The 8,578-nt window shown below is 48.0% G+C and overlaps 1 long non-coding RNA gene across 1 annotated transcript; it reads left to right on the top strand.

Moving 5' to 3' along the window:
• Positions 1-899: 899 nt before the first annotated feature.
• On the top strand, positions 900-4,075 carry LOC144097442 (uncharacterized). The gene is made up of 3 exons (XR_013307022.1): positions 900-1,453; positions 1,683-1,785; positions 3,203-4,075. It is a non-coding gene; the product is annotated as an uncharacterized LOC144097442 (long non-coding RNA).
• The last annotated feature ends 4,503 nt before the right edge of the window (positions 4,076-8,578 follow it).

The raw sequence follows: 8,578 nt of genomic DNA, 5'->3' as shown, positions 1-8,578 counted from the left end.
TCTGCGGAAAATTGCTGACTATAAAAACTACATTTCAACGATACTCGCTGCTTCCGCTTGATTGAAGCTTCAGTCTGGCAACATGCCCCACATTGAGCCAATTCTAGTTGAGCCATAGCCAGTTTTTTCCATGCTTTTTCTTTGTTGCTCGCGTGTTGTACTGGCAAGTCTCTCCTGCACGCTGTGTTCACCTCACGGGCAGCAAAATGTCGCTCCAATCATCGCAAGACGACTCCTGCTCCCAGCGGAGACCAGCGCCTCGCTTTACTTTCGAAGAAAAAGAAATCTTACTGGGTTTGGTGAAGGCATACCAGCATGTGCTGGAGTGCAAAAAAACCGACGTGTCGTCGCTGGCAAAAAAGAATGCCACCTGGAAGGAAATTGCCGGGCTCTTCAACAGCCATCACGGGGTAACCCGACGGGACCCCAATCAGCTCAAGAAATGCTGGGCTAATATGAAGCAGAAGTCGAAGGGGGAGGACGCGACGAAAAAGAGAGATCACCACAAGACAGGTGAGCGCGGCTTGCAGGCCGTTTACAAATGCTTGTTCCTGCATGCTTTGTATGCCATGGTTAAGGGCATGATTATTCTACTTGGGTCTGCGTAAGCAGCATGTACTGGAATGCATAGTTTTTTTGGCAACAATGTGATAACATGGAAATGGGCACGTAATAACCTTTCGGTGTAGTGTACACTGCTTTATTTACAAACGCAGATAAGTGCAACCTGCGTTAATCGTGTAAATAATGCAAGAGCAGTATCCTGTACAGCCTCCTTAATTGTTAAAAACTACATAGAATGTTTACTACATTCAAGTCAGTACGAAGGCATGCGATTTCTGCTACATAGAAGACGACGATGAGCGGGCAGCGGTAGTGGGACGGAGGGCTCGCGCCAGGCCAGCAGCGAACAGACAACGCACGATTTTGCTCGGGGTTGGTACCCTTCGCATACTGTCGCACCGCGAAGCGCAAATTGGGTGCACCGTAGTTCAGACGGTGTCCACACTAGCGATCTTCACGTTCATGAGGAAACTTGCCGCGCAATTTCGCTTGGTACTATCAAAAATCCGGAAGGCTGTACATACAGCTACCTACCTCGGCATAAAAACGGAGCGAAAACAACACGCAGTTGCATGCATTGGTATGCCTTTGGTTGCTTTTGTGTGGCACTTCATGAACAAAATATTTCAATGGCACATTGTCTATAAATTAAGGCTAGCGTCACTGTGTGCGATTGTTTTTTTCTTTTCAGGAGGAGGGCCAGCGAAATGCCACGTGAGCGCTCTGAGCGAGCAGGTGATGGCTGTTGCCAGCCACATCTCGACCAGGGCAGGCAACGCCACAGACTCGGATGGGGGCATCGACCTGCCACCAGTGGCAAGTTTGCCTGTGATAAGGCTGCTGCAGCCAATGGTGGATGAGCCAGGCGATGCAGAATGCCATTACTCAGGTAAAGCACTTCGCATGTTGTTGGAAAACAGCACTCCTCTCTTTATATTCCTTTGATGTGTACTGTGTGTACTGTGTGTACTGTCACGATTGACAGTGTTTCAATTTTTTATATTGCCTTGAACCTGCTGTGAGGAATGTAGGGTTCATCTACAACAAATTATACAAATCTCATTTATACAACACTGTGGAAAGCTGCTGTACATGTGGTTGGCTGAATGTTTGTGCAGATAAAGGCTGCATTGGTTGACAGTGCGAAAGGATGACCTGCTCCAAGCTGCATGTTGTTGGACAGCACTCCGAAGGCATTTTGTCTTGACTGCCTACATTCATGTGAGTGGTATGGTGTGTTTCTGTAGTGGAAGGAGGGTTAACCGTCGGACACTGAGGGAGCGGGCATTCAGTGCTGCAACCTGAACTGCATTCATTATGACATTCTCACCTGATGTTTTTGAGTCTTGTTTGGCATTCCTGCCTCACTTTAAACAAATGCCAACTTTAATGCAGTTTCATTATACATGCACTCCTTCACATACATTTCCATATTTTTGTGTACTTGTACATGATGGTGCTCCAGGGATAAGGTAACAACATTCTTGTGAATAATGGTGCAGCTTGCCTATGTGTAATGCTCAAAGCCTTTTGGAATTGGGCTGCTAGTTTTAAGGAAATTGTTAGTTTTGCAATGCAGAGGTTTCACTCGAAGCGTGTTTTCTGTAGCCCTGAATTAGGTTGCCTACAAGCATGCTTATTAGTGCAGACTGAAAAGTAGCACTAGTGGCTGCAGTGTGCACACAATAAAACTGTGCAGTAATATTTATGCAGGTAGCGTCAACAGTAAAAACTTCTTGCATAACAGAAGACTCAATTGTCACTTGTGCACAGTTTATTTTTACAGTGCACTGTATTACATAAACATAAAGGAGGTTGCAATACCAGCTATATGAATTGCACTGCCGATACAACACAACAACACTGAAACAGTATTCAGAGATTTTCTGATTCAGGACTACACGAGAAATAGCAGCTTTGTACTGTAGCTGCTATTTTGTACTGTAGCCGACAATGGACATGCGTCCATTATCGGCTGTGGCTCAGGCTGCAGTATTTGTCACTTTTCTTGTATGCCCCACCTTAGCATTGGTATCGCATATATGCGGCGAAGCAAGCAGGCAGGCATTACAAGAAAACCTTTGCAAAAAATTGAAAGTGGATTACCTCAGCTACTCCAGGATGTACAAAGTGAATGCTGTCGGCGTTCGGCGTTCAGGCATTGACAACATTCTAGACGCCGATCATTTTGAGGAAAGGAAGGGTGTATAACTGGCTCCCTGGGTCAGGGGACACACGCCAGTGCAAACTAGCAAATGTACTAAAACTGAAAAGAAACCCATTGAAAGAACAAAAAAGCTGCAGAGTTTGAGGATAACCACATGTGTAAAAACTCGTGGCCTGCGTGACTATCACTACAGTATCAGCAGAAAAAATAAAGTGAGGTCACCAGGCATACTTCAGAGTGAAAGCTGAGGAATATGGCAGATTAAAACAGAACAACTAAACTGGGGCCCCAAGAAACAAAGGCAGCTATTTGGCGCTGAGAAGGGCAACTGATGCCTTAGATAAGAACATTATAAAGCTTTCGTTATGTCTCTTCACCATTTGACCTAACAATCTGTGCTGTTGAGTCAGACAGCTAATGTATTGTTAGCTTAGGTTTGTGCAACTAATTTTTACCTTTTCTTTGTTACAGAAGACGAGTGGGAAACTCCATTCATGGATCAGCCGCAGTCAACAGTGGCTGCTCTTGGTAGGAGTGGGGCAACTCCAGAAGCAATTGAGCAAGAGAGCAATCTCTTTTTTCCTGCTGTGCAACCTGTTGCACAACCTGCTGATGCTTCAAGCACAGCTGCAGCAGGCTGCATTAGTGCTACAGTTGCTTCTGGAGCTGCCGCTGGTTCCACTACTGCTGAAGCAGTGGCCACTGGTGAACCTGCCAGGGCTCCAAGAGGGCGGATGGCCCTTTTAGAAAAGTCGCTCGCTGATGAAAACGACTTCAGAGCGGCTCTACTGCGAGAAGAGCACGAACTGCGTCTTAAGCTGATGAGGGAAGACCACAAAAGCACTCTGGACGAACGGCACGAAAAAAAAATTCTCGACATCCAGAAAAAAAAATTAGAACTGGAAATATTGGAAATTGAAAAACAAATAAAACTCGAGCAGCTTTGTAGGCTGCGAGAGGCACCAGAGTAAACGGTGCCTACAACTAAAGAAACTGGAATGCTGTCTGAATGCTTGCACAAATATGTGGCAAATCCACATAACTGCACTTCATTTGCACATGTATGGTTTTAAGCACATGACTTGGGAACAAACATACAGCCCCATCACCGCTTTGCATGCAAGTCTGACAAGCTATCGCATAGCAGGAGGCAGGTAGGATGGTTGCGTGGTACTTCTCCTGCTGTTATGCCTATATGGCGCTTGTGGATCTTTGTATGCAAGCAGCAATTTATTCATGGAAATACGCATTGCTGTATGCTACAAATCTGGCTGCTCTTGGAAGGAAAAACCTCCCCTGGCATGGCTGGCAAAACCAACCAGTAGGAAAAATTGTAGGCCACATTGTTAAAGTTTCCATGTATGAAAAGTCTTAACAATCTTGGCTCACGCAGCAGTCAACACTACATAAATGCACAAAGGCCAGCACTGCTCTCTACGCGTTCCATTATCTTTGCTGTCTCACCTAACCTAAACACTTGCAGCTAGTGCCTCCTACTCAAGAACCTTAAACCTTTGAATGCAGTTCCTCCGATGCCGTCTACAAAATGGGCCCATAGCTTGAGTCAATGAAATGCCACAGCCTGCCACTTTGCTGAAGTAATCTATTGCTCCAAAAATATGGCCAGCACATGCCTGTGACAACCCGCACTAGGCATGGAAAAAAAAAAGACTAAAGAAACATGCGTCCAAAAACACTTGCTGATGGCACCCACGTTCTGCTATTTCGAACCCCGCCAAACCATGTAACAATTTTAAAACATGCCAGTTCTCGATAAATGGAATCGGTACTGCTCCAAGAAGGCCGGCTAAATGCAAAGTTTAAGCTGCGACAGCCAACCAGTACCTGCAGGTACAAATCAAAAGAACTGCTAGTCTACGTGTTTGCATGTGAAAGATTTCACTACAGCACTTGCAAGCTAGAAGTAACTACCAAGTCATATCGCAAACCATTAATTGAACCACAAAACAAAATGTTGCAAAGACTACTGGGGTCATAAAAGTTATCTTTCAGTAGTCCACCATGACTGCAGCAGCAAGAACTTTCCAAACGTCAGCAGTGCCTGCACACAATGATCTTGACTAAAGTGTTGGCTCATGATGACTCACTTTAAGACGTAGTGTTCAGCCATGCAAAGCAAGGCGCCTAACAAACACCAGGTGCATGTGGCTAGAGTACAATGAATATTGAGTGCAACTGCTCGCAGACAGATTGTACAGCCTTTAGCAACTGTTACAGGAGCTCTATGTACTACCATGACCAGGCGGCAGAGGCCCATAAAGGTCGATGCCCACACGATCAAACGGACGGGCAGGGCAAAGTAAGGGCTGCAATGGTCCGGAAAAGTGCTGCGGTGGTCACTTGCGGCGTTGGCAGTCAAGGCACAAGCGAATGTACTTTCATAGAAAGGTGTAAAAAGTGTACAGAGGTATGGTCTAAATTTAGTTATTGCCCACAAGATGGCCACAAACATTCTTTTCCGGACACGGAGTAATTGATCTTGGCCTTAGACAGCGTGCGGTTGGCACAGGCGACAGCATATTCATGAAATCCAGGCTTCCGTTGTGCAAGCACAGCACCAATGCCGATGCCACTAGCATCCGTGTGAATCTCGGTTGGAGCGTTCTGGTCACATTTCGGTTGCAACAGTGCCGTTTCTCAGCTCCAGGACGGGGTCAGAGCACACCTCCACCACTTGCAATGGGTTTTTCGGGCACAAAGCACGGCACAAAGCACTGAACGGCGTTCACAGTCAACGGTTCCAGCAGCACCAACCGGAAGCACGCGCTCGCCGAGAGCAGTCCCGCTGCCATGTGGGCACTTCTTCGTCATTCCAATTGTGACATAAAAACAAAAATATACTCAATACATAGAAAACATGCAAGAGCCGAAGCTTAAACTGCAAGCCGGGGGAAAGAAGAAAAGACGAAGTAGCAGAACTACCTGCTGTGAGGAACCATAATTCCATGCCGCTACCAAAGCAGCCACACAAATGTTCGCTCTGTGGAAAGGTGCACAAGCCCCGTGACTGCACCACCTAAGGCCTGACTGTTGTACTTCACCAAATCTGGGAATTTTTCACATGTGTGTAAGCAAAGCCGCCAAGGCAGCAGCTCTTAAGACAAATGAACTGAGCGCCATTAAGGCCCTCAGCAGCAGGTTCAACAAGATCTTTTCTGGTATTCGCCTCCTGCAAGATCAATACAGCATTTTTGAAAAATAGCATTTGGAATAGAACACTATAGCAACAAATGCAGGACCTAGAAGTACAAGAGTAGCAGCTTGTTAGCGCAACAAGCTCACAACATAAAAGGTTCCAAAGCTGAGAAAAAATTCTGGTGTAAAGGGGTGTATCCGCAGTGCAGGTCTGTGGTCGTAGATCAAAGCGCGTCATGATGAGCACACTCTCAGGAGCCACTCAGGATCCACCGCTGCACTTCGCCAACCTCTTCATCCTGCCGCTCGAACTGCTGCCAGTCATTCCCATTACTCTAAAATTTCTTTAGCTCCTGCAGAGAAGTTGGGATACGGGTAGCATGAGCAACTGCGGATTATAAACATACTTGATTCAAAATGCATGGGACAGTGTTGAGGACTGTGCATTTCTTACTTATATGAAGCTCTTCTGGATGAGCACCCGTCGTGCCTGCATTCCTGACAGGCTGTCGCTGACAGCATCAACAGGTGGAAGGTACTGTGGCCGCCTTGCTGCTGTCGTGCTGGTGCGAGTCGGTGGAGTGCCCTGATTGGGAGCGCTTTGAATAGGAGGCTGCGGCTCCTTCATTAAGCATGCAAAGTTCTGCAGGGCTGCACAAGCTGTTATGATAACTGCAGCTTGTTTCGGCTTGTGCTGGAGCCCCATATCCAGACAAGGGAAGCGGCGCTTCCAGACACCGAATGTCCTTTCGACCACATTCCGTGTCTTTATGTGGGCTTTCTGGTACCTGCATGCGTAAAAGAATACTGCATTGATTTAATGCCACAGCTCGAAAGTGTGGTCAAGCTTTGTCCACTTTGTCATGCACTGTCATTGGAAACATATTAACTAACCTTCCTTGCGGTGAATTTGCCGGGCCAGGGTCTGACAGCGGTGTCATCAGGAAAGGCTGGCATGCATAGCCAGCGTCTCCCAGCAGCACTCCAGGCACCCGACCCTCCTCGTAGAGCACCCGCAGGCGGGAATTGTCGAATATCCGACTGTCATGCACAGAGCCTGGCCAGTCGGCAACAATGTTAAAAAATTGCAATTCGGGTCCGCTAACAGCCTGCACCAAACAAACAAAAAGACCAATCAGCAAAGGCAGGGCGACATACGGCACCTTCTACTTCTTCAACTCGTAATGCAACTGTTGACACAATAGCCTATCTTTGAGAACGCGCAGTTCTTGAACAAGCGTGAAACCCGCTCTCGAGCGCAAGGGAGCAAAAAAAAAAAAGAGAGAGACACGACAGACAGTGATTGCGTGCTGCTATAGCGCCTAGAATGCAGTGGCATACTCTTCACGGAGCATGGAGAACGAAGCTACATTATAAAGCAGTACTGGCTTTAAAAGAAATTTGTGGGCCTCGATCGCATATTCCAAAGAGACACATTTCGCTATCTGTCAGCGCTCGACGCAAGCATGCTTGTTTGGTTTTAGGTTTTAGGAGTTCCCAAAGTCAAGCTACGAAGGAGGCCGTAGTGAAGGGCTCCGGAAATTTTGACCACCTGGGGTTTTTCAGCGTGCACCGACGTCGCACAGTACACGGGCCCCTAGCGTTTCGCCTCCATCGAAATGTGACCACCGCGGCCGGGATCGAGCCCGTCTTTCGGGCAAGTAATCTTGTGATTGTACGTTCGTAGCACCGCGGTGAAATAAATAAAATGACAATACGTCCACTACGCGAACGAATACGCATGAGCTGAACAGTCGTAACTGTTCAGAGAACTTCAATTTTCATTGCTCACCTGCACATTGATGGAGAAATAGCCTTTGCGGTTTCGGTAGACTTCCGCATCTGCGCCACCCGGGCTGTTGATGCGGACATGCGTGCAATCTATGCAGCCGGTCACACCAGGGAATTCAGCGATGTCGTAAAAGTCCCGCATCAGCTTTCCAAACTGCGAGGCGGCTGGAAACTGCACCAGCATCGGGCGCAGGTGCTTGGCAATCAGCAAAGTGACCTTGCCAACTGCGCGGCACACCGTGGGCTGCGAAATCCGCACCAGATCCCCGGTGACGGTTTGGAAAGTGCCGGCCCCGTAAAACCTCAAAGCCAGGAGCAGCTGCAGCATCGGAGGCACAGGCTGTCCCCTGTTGTCGGGACTTTCACGCAGGGGCAACATGGTCAGCAGCTCCCGCACGGCGTTCTTGGAGAACCGATAGCGGGCGAGGAACTGCTCGTCGTCGTAGAGTTCCATGGGGTTCCCCCGATCACGTAGCGCTGGCCGTGGAATCTTCGGCAACGAATGGGCCTCAGAAAATGCTACGTCCATGGCGTGGCAAGCGAACTCGAACGCAGCTACCCTCCGTGCGACGTCCGATCGGTAGGTGGCCATGTTGGAAAATACAACGAAGTCGGCTTCAAGCAAGCTCCTCAGCCGACTTGAAGTTGGACCGAACTAGGATCGAGCCAAGCCGGTTGCAAGTCGCACTTCAAGCCGAGTTCGGTTTATGAAACACGATGGAGCTCACTTGAGACCGATGGAAGTTAAGTTCGAGCCAAGTTACATTTCTGCATTCGGGGGTAACCTTCGGAAACACTAGTAGAAGTCCACGAAGTAGCCGAATGAAAACACGACAGCGAAACCGAATTCAGAGTTACAGAGGGAAAGTCAGCCGCCCACCAGAAGCACCAGGCACGTCC

This window comes from Amblyomma americanum, chromosome 7 (genome assembly GCF_052857255.1).
Source record: "Amblyomma americanum isolate KBUSLIRL-KWMA chromosome 7, ASM5285725v1, whole genome shotgun sequence".
NCBI classification, from domain to species: Eukaryota; Metazoa; Arthropoda; class Arachnida; order Ixodida; family Ixodidae; genus Amblyomma; species Amblyomma americanum.
The sequence above is the reverse complement of the archived record's forward strand: the minus strand, read 5'-3'. Positions and strand labels throughout refer to the sequence as shown.